The 8803-nt window shown below is 34.9% G+C and overlaps 1 long non-coding RNA gene across 1 annotated transcript in view; it reads left to right on the top strand.

The window, feature by feature from the left end:
• Positions 1-4295, top strand: part of LOC120586233 (uncharacterized) — an 8946-nt gene extending 4651 nt beyond the window's left edge. Inside the window, exon 3 of the long non-coding RNA XR_005648644.1 lies at positions 3800-4295. This is a non-coding gene — a long non-coding RNA (uncharacterized LOC120586233). The remainder of the gene's footprint in view (positions 1-3799) is intronic.
• Positions 4296-8803: the final 4508 nt, after the last annotated feature.

Here is an 8803-nt window from a genome sequence, read left to right as displayed (position 1 = left end):
AGGGAGGAAGGGAGAAATAAATTAATTTGACCTAATTGGAAATCCAAGATTTACTAAAATAATTTGTACAAGAAATATAAAAGCACAGATTAGTTTTTGCACCGCTAACTCACAGATTCTGATTCAATTTTAGTATCTGCTGAGACACACAATTACCAAGCCTTCATGCCTTTACTCAACAGGGGCTCAAATATTATTTATACTTGGAGAGCAGACTAAATTTAAACAAGTTGCCACTATAATCTTAGGTAAATTACTGAACATAAAATAGAAAACAAATAGATCTGCTTCACCTTAACTATTATAACTATTACCATGACTAAATTCCCTATAGTCATAGCACCTATGCCCTAAAATATCTCATAGCACATATAAGCACTCTATCCAATGAGTAACAAATTAAAGTTAAAATAAGTCTTGGGCAATTGCAAATTGACTTGACAAAATAAGACCCCCATGGATCCTCCCCCACAGCAAAAATAGTTATACAACTCAATGTAAATTCTATCAGGATTGAAACTCATTATATAAGACCTTCTCCTTCAGAGAAGGAGTTGTTATTCCTACTACTTTTTCATTTATAATCCAATCTGGCCTGTTTATGCTTAGAAAGAATCAATGACACCTCATAATGATTACCACGACCATAATGCCACTTAAAGCCATGATCCCATCCATTGAGGTTTCCATAAATAATATTACTGAAACTACTGACTTATCCATCAGTAACAGGTAAATATTTTGCTGTTACAGTTGAGGCTAATATAGTCTCTTCAATACCAATTTCAACATCTTTTCAGATAAATAGATAGCATGTATTTTTATCATGGCTATCATGAGGTACCCCAGTAGCTTTGACAGCTCACGCAATCTTTGCAGGCAAGATCTTCACCACGTCCAATTCTATTTAACAGTGTAGGTATAACCTTGCAGTGATTACATCCTCTTCTGAGGAAATTCATTTGACATACTCATTCAGGACACAAAAATACTCATGAAGTGGCTCACAAAAAAAGAGATGGGCATTTCCTTACACACAGCAAAGATTCATCACCTCATTTAAATTTCTGAAAACTATGTGATAAACTAAGGGTTACTCTATATCAAGAAACAGTTATTAAACCTCACAACATCCACACTATTAAAACAAGAGAAGCATCTTTTAGTATTTGCTGGGGGGAGGTCCTAGAGGCAAAATATTTCTCATTTACAAATTTCACTTAAGACCTTTTATTCTATTACTTGTAAATTAGACTATCTTGAATTAGACTCCCTTCAACAAAATGTGCTAGTATCTGTACAAATTGCAATTTAACAGACACTTCCATTAGTGACAACAGAGACTCCTTCTCTGTAGAGGTTATAGAGACTTGGTCTCATGGTTCTTAGAATCTTTAGCCTTTAAGTTTTTGCCAGAAGTTGCCCATGAGTTTCTAATACAAGAAACTGCCCCCTCTTGGCCTTACAATATATGTCACGAAAGTGACAATTCCTGACCCTTCATACCACTATGCATTGAGTCATGGAAGTAGCAACCCGCAAACTTGGCACAGCAATCAAAGCCCCTTTGGTTCAGGATGAAGGTAAACATGCACCTTCTTGCTTATTGCACCTCGAAGAGTAAGTATCTCCTCTATTTTTGACAGATGTCATATTGCTGGAGTATGTCACTCCTTTCCCAGACTTCTTGGTTATCTTAAGAGCCCCCTAGGATCATCTGATTAAACAGAGAATGGAATTTATGTAATTTGCAGATGGTATCACCATCATTGCAAATAATAGAGCTTAGTGGGAAGTTGCTGTTTTCCACCTACTAACCAGGAAATTCTAATAAAAAATGAGACCCAAGGGTCATCACAATTAATTAAACTTCAGGCAGTCATCTTAGCACTGCATACTCTGGCCAACCATCAGCCCCATCTGCATATTTTTACAGACTTTTGGGCCATTGCCAATTATGGTGGAATGAAGGACATATAAAGATGAAATGATGAGTAGATATGTAATGAAGTAGAGTATTAACAATATAATATAAGTAGCAAATATAATGTTTACTGTAAAATACTTTTAATATTGCTATATGTTTGAAAATTTTACAATAAAATGTGTAGAAAAAAGTTTAAAAACCATAAAAAAGGAGAAGGAAAAAATGTAGACTAAAGAAATAAAACAACCTCTTGTGATGCTTTCATTTTAACAGAAGCCTGGTTTATAAGAAAAAAACTATAAAGGAAATTTTTGAGAATTTTGGGAATATTTAAATGTGGAATGAGATTTAAATGATACCATTTATAGACATTTTACATGTAATAATGGTATCACTTTTGGTAGGAAACACACTTATACTAAGGAGTTACATAACTAGAGTGAAGTTTTATGATATGTACAATATACAAAAAAAAATCAAATGGTTCAGCAATGCAATTATGGAAGTAAACAAAAGATACAGACAGATAAATATAAATGGATAGAATCTATAAATAACCCCCAAATATAACCCCCAAAATGACGACTGTTTAAACCTATGTGGTAAATTAAGAATTATGATCATTCCATCTCTTTTAAACTTTTCTGACTCTTTTTTCTTAAAAGAAGAAACTACAAGAAGAAGTGATCTGGTTCAATGATTGATTAGAAATGAGAACTCAGATGCTAGAAACTAGTACTTGAATAATTTTACATTGACCTTAATGTGGGATATTTTAGATTAAAATGCTTTGTATCTATCATTTTTTTGCAATTGTGTTTTTCTTCTCACTTTCAGATTGTGGGAATCAATTCTGATAGAGACTTTAATATGTAATGGGTATATTTTGTCTTCTTTTATTCATGTCTTCTGACTCTTACATTTGTCTTACATTCACCCTCCTGTATTGTCCTCTACATAGAAAATGATCATCTTCTCTTCTTAATTTCATTCAAAGAAATTCACTTGCTACTTTGACCACAAGATGTCCCCTGCCACCAGCTACTTCAGTGAATTGCAGTGTAAACTGTTAGTAACGCTGTGTTCATTAACATGATATTTAAAGGATCCTATATGTTGATTAAAAGCAGAGCCTAAAGAGACTTTCTTCTGAAATGAAATTAATTGTTTAGAAAATACCTACCACTATACAAACAAGCAAACAAAATAGAATTAATTTAATTTAATTTGCTTATAGATAAATCTCCATGAATTTGATATAATAATTCTTACTAGTCAATGTTATGCTCATCCGTGAGTTGGTGAAAAGAACAAGGAAAGTAGCTATGTCTGTATGGCGTGATATTTGTCGTGTCAGCATTCTATAATGTAAAAACTCCAAACCATTATTTCTTCTTTGCCTTTATGATATTCGTTAGGGACTGAATGTTTATGTCCCCCCCAAAATTTATATGTTGAAACCCTAACCACAAACGATGGTATTTGGAGGTGAGAAGTTTGGGAAATAATTTGATTTAAGTGAGGTTATGAATGTGGAGGCCACACAATGGGATTGGTGTCCCTAAAGAAGCAGTAGAGACACCAGAGCTTCTCTCTGTCATGTGAGGATACAGTGAAAAGACTGTTTAAGCTGCCTAGTCTACATTATTTGGTTATAGCAACCTGAGCAGGTTAAGCAGTATTCTATCTCCTAGGAGAACACAAATAGTTCTAAAAGGCATTCTCATCGCTAATAATTCACTATAGATTAACAAACTATTTTCATTTTAAAAAATAAGACTAAGAAACAAATTAAGAAAATATTTTTTTAAGTCTGATTTTGAAATATTGCCTCTCAAAACTCACCCTTCTCTATGCATTTTTTGCTGCTAGTACAGGGACTCTGCCAATGCATGTCTTCATTGTCAGCTGACCATCACTTCAGTTCTTCCAAAAGCAATGCCCAGGGGAATATTGGCATTCCGGAAGAGGAATAAACCACAGGCTTCTTTATGTTTCCCTGCTTGATCGTGTCAGCACCACTTCTGCAAAGACTCTATCAGTGGATTCCAGCTAAAACTGATTCCACATTACTATAACCAGCGCCATGAAATCTTCTCAGAGGCATCAACATCAACTGATGGGTGCCCCAGTCCTAAAGTTTGAATCCCAGCTGCTAAAAGATCAAGTCCTGCAGTGCTGTAGAAGCCCTCCGTCAGACAAGCAGAGTAACACAGGGGCTTGAGGTGATATGCTGGGAGTGTGTATGAAAAATGTCTTCCGCAGCTTCAGCTGGACCACAAAAATATAGGACAGGTCATCCACATTGACTTTTTCAGTCCACCCATTGCCTCATTTAAGTCTGCCTAAGCCCTACGCTGTCTCATGGTAATGGTTAAACATAATATAAAAAAATGATGTAACACCAGAAGTAAAGTAGAACAAGCTATATTCCCTGATGTAGCTATTACTCTCAAGGCTATAGCTAATATGAACCTTCTTTCTCTAGTAACCTTCATGCTGGGTTAGCACTTCGGCTGGTTGGTCTCCTCGTTCAGGAGAGAGTGGTGCAGACATAGATCTCCAAAGGCTCTAACCACCTGCTTACTTAACCCTTGTCAGGCCATGGTCACTGCAACTGCCAGCTGACTGTTGTCACCAAGTTCAGACTTATTCTTCCTTGTCCGATAATGTAGCAATATCTCTAGCACCTCATTTTATTCCAGGCAGTTCACTCGTTAGTTAAAGTCATGCCTTTCCTTGCCTACCGATCCATCTGCAGTCAGAGCCCAAAACGAACTGATAATACTCATAGTATTTGTTCATGGAAGTATTTGGTTCCTCTACCTCATAGAGAAACCAGGATCATTAATTCCTCACAGACTAAAAAGGATGGGAAATACAAAGTTTTCAATTGGTCACTGAAAGTGATGGTAATAGAAGGCAATCCTATGATCACGCCTTGATTTCTGGATACAAGCCTTCTACCTATTGACCTCTCAGCAAGATATAATCACCATTGGTTCAACATCTATACCATATCATGTCTAACATACTACTCTAATAGCACATGTTTTATACCCTATCTAGTGATTTAGCTGAACTTTTAAGAGAACCTCCCAGAGCTCTACTGGACACGCACAGTGCTACTTTGGCAGTGCGTTATCATCCGGTTCTGAGTCTCTGTTCCTCAGGGGCTTTCATCTAACTTTCAAAATTTAATAGTCCTAACTTTATTCATTTGTTCCTGGTAGCAGTTTCCTGCAAATACTGTTTCTCTGATATTTTAGCGCCCACCACTTTTTATTCCCCCTTTCAATCCTCCATTACATGTTTAAATAATCCTTTTCTGGATTTTGTCAAAATAACTGGTGCACTTTCTGTCTTTCGGACTGGTGCTGGAGGGAGGAGAAGAGGCTGAAGAAAAAGAAAATTTGTCAGAATAATTGGAAGTATATCAGGGCAGTAGGTTAAATTGAAATCCAATTAGCCAAGAATTTTCCTGAAGCCCATGAAAATATGGTACCTTGCTGGATGTTGTCATTGGAAGATAGGTATTAGCAGAAGGAACAGAGAAAAAAAACAATAGAGAAATTCAACTCTTGAAAAGGTCATCATTTTTCGGTGGACCAAAGGAACAATGGAGAAATAGCTTGGGAACTCAAAAGGACTCTGCTAGATGATGTGGTCCAGAATAGACTTTATGGGAAGTACAAATAAACTGTCTTTAATGGGAGTTATACCAACCAGATGCATTTGTAACTGGGTGACAGAATTATTGGTGGCCCCAATGATCAGGAGTCGCTACTGTAAGTTAATGACAAAAGACCAGGAATACTACATGTCCTGTAATACAGGGGATTCTCCAGGACAAGAAAAATCTGTCTCTCTCCAAAGGCCATTAGCAATCCTAATGAGAAACACTATCTCAGATACTATTTTTAGTATTTTTCCTATTGACATATTTTTTAAATCACTTTCTTGCATTTTATCTTATACGCCATATGGCTCAGGTAATACTTTAGTAAATGAAACATTTAACTAATGAGTCTAAAAATATCAGCTGAATAAATCGTAAGCATCAAACTCATGAATTGTGTAATATATAACTTTCAAATCGTACAAGTACTTTCTATTAATCTTATTCAATTTGGAAAGGCACAGATATTCTCAAGATTTCAAAATTATTTATGTCAAAACAGTACTAAATATATGCAGATTTTCTCAGTGGAATCAAGCAGTTTTGTAAATGTTTTGCTTTTGAAATAGTGTAAGATTTTGAGTTCATTTCTTCACAAATTTCCCACTTATCATTCTTTCCTTCATAAATATTTAGATGAAGTAGTCAGAATATAAACCTCTTAGTACAAAGAAGAACTGAAAGACAAAAATGTAGATTATCTATGGCAGGAAAGAAAATGGTGCTGAAGCCAAGCTACTACCTGGTAATGCCAGAATTAAAATATCCTATGGTTTGTATCTGATCCAGTTGTGAATGTGAGGACTTTGCATACAGATTTGAAATAAGTAAATAGCACAGGAGCAGAAAATTCAGAGCAAACAATATCTAATTTTAAAATACGTGCCTATATTAAATGCAATCTTGTGTATAGGAGAAAAGTCTCTCATCCCAAACTTTGTACAACTAAACTGTTTGCCTGATGTAATTTATAGCTTCCTCTGAAGAGTAGAAAGCATTTCTATTAAAACGCTCAAGTGTTGTTTTTTTTTTTTTTTTATGATTTTAAAGAGATTAAGAATTCATTCTAGGAAATAAGAATTACCTACCTAGCTGACAGATCATCCATCCTTATTATCTTTAAGGAGCTATTTCTCTTTCACATTTGTTGTTTGTGTGTATTGTTTTTGTATATAAATGCCTCTATGAATAGTAAAAACCTTTGAAATGGCTTTTTTAAGTATCTCTTCCCTTTGGCAATTTGCAATAATACTTGAACAAGTATAGTCAAGTTAATGTAAATGAAGATAATTATGAGCAGAAACAGCGCTTTCGTGTTGAAATAGTAATAAATATCAAGCATTGAGGGTTACTGACTTCTAAGCAGCCACACCGAAATTTTCTGGCTATTTTATAATGAGATAGGAATTCCCACCTGGAGTTATGGAGATTGGCTGAACACATGATACCTAATACCAGACAGATGAATCAACAGCAGTTTATTAATCACATATGCTCATAACTCGTGAGAGAATGGCATAGCAAGCCACACAAGGCAACAGGGGAGTTGCACTTAGCAACCTAGTGAAGAAGCAGGAGCCATGGGAGGCAGGCTTGTAGTATGGAGGGGGCGGAGGGACTCCTGGTCTCACAGGGGAATGTGATTGGCTTGCTTGAATAAATCTGAGGATGGCAGGGAGAAGAAACTTGCTACTGACAGAGGAGTCTGTGAGAGGTCCAAAATGAAGAAAAGTGAATTTAGAAGCCAAATAGATCCAGAGCATAGCTTGAGTTGCCCTACCTGGACGTCCCTGCTGCCTTTCGCTGGTTCGAAACACTGGAGATGAACTTAGAACACTTTGAGAAAAGTGCTTCTAAATCAAAGTCCACGATGTACGCGGCTTTTGCTGGGGTTTCTGCTTGCCCAAGCACAGGAAGTTCAAAAATAGAAAGTGACCTCTCATAAACCTAATTTATATCCATATGTGAACTAATTTTATAAAGTTCTTCTTTGTAGGTGAAATCATTGAGTAATAAACTATTCAAACTCTCTTAACCTGAAATAAATTTCAGATAATTCAATGTGATATTGAAGCATAACTTAAATGTATTTAAATTCCAGTTATAACTGCACCAATAATATAGTAGTTTATAAAATAAAATTTTGGACTTAAGTTATAGAAAAACAGTGCATTTAAAATGTTGCTTTTAAAAATAATTATTAATCTCCACTATGAAAAAAATATTACCTGAACTTTGGGTAGTTTAGATAAAAATTGTATATTTAGAAGAATATATTTCCAATCCATCAAAAAATATTTTCAAAGAAATTTTAAGATAGAAATATAAACTCTTAAAATATGCATAATTGCATAACTCTTAAAAAGTATTTTAAGCTTTTTATATGCATTCATACTTTCAGAACTGTTAAGTGGGAGAAATTTCATTATACTGAATAAGTACTTAACCATTTCTATGGAAATATGAACCACAGCAAAACATAAAATCTCAAGAGCCTTGAACATAAGATAATAAGTAGAGAAATCTGGAGAATACATAATATAATTTTCTCTACCCTGTTCAATATTCATTTTTTTAAGTTTAACAGATTTTACCCCCTCAATATTTATCTTCTTTTTTTTTTTTAATCTTTATCTCATATGCAACTTAGTTTAGGATTCTATCTATTCCATCATGATCCTAGCCTGCCTTCATCCTTTGGGACAGATTTTCCTCAGTCTAAAAACACAAATAGATCATGTTACTTCTCTTCAAATTCTTCAATAAATTTTAATATCCTTCAAATTCAAAGGCATTAATCAAAGGTATGTCCTTGGAGATCTGGCACACATTGGATTTTCCTGTCTCATTCTATTAATGTGTCATTCATCTATCCCTTCATCTATTCATCCAGCCATTCATATTTATAGACCGCTAATGATTGGTCACACATTGTTATAAGGCTAGAGGTGATATAGCATGGCTCTTGCTCTTGTGTAAATGTCGTTTATCAGTGGGTAAAATACAATGAAAACAAAAACAAATTTTAAAAGATAATTTTAGAGAATGATATAAATCTTTAAATGTAATGTAGTGACACAATTTTTTTGGCACTGGGATTTGGTCACCTCACACCAAAACAGGACAGTCAGGACTGGTGCTTCCCTCACTAATGCATTTCCTAAATATTTAGTAACAGGAGGGTTTTCTGACCCTCC

The sequence above is a fragment of the Pteropus medius genome, unplaced genomic scaffold, assembly GCF_902729225.1.
Source record: "Pteropus medius unplaced genomic scaffold, Ma_sr-lr_union100, whole genome shotgun sequence".
Taxonomy (NCBI): Eukaryota; Metazoa; Chordata; class Mammalia; order Chiroptera; family Pteropodidae; genus Pteropus; species Pteropus medius.
Note: the sequence above shows the minus strand (reverse complement) of the source record. Positions and strands in the feature narration are given on the sequence as shown.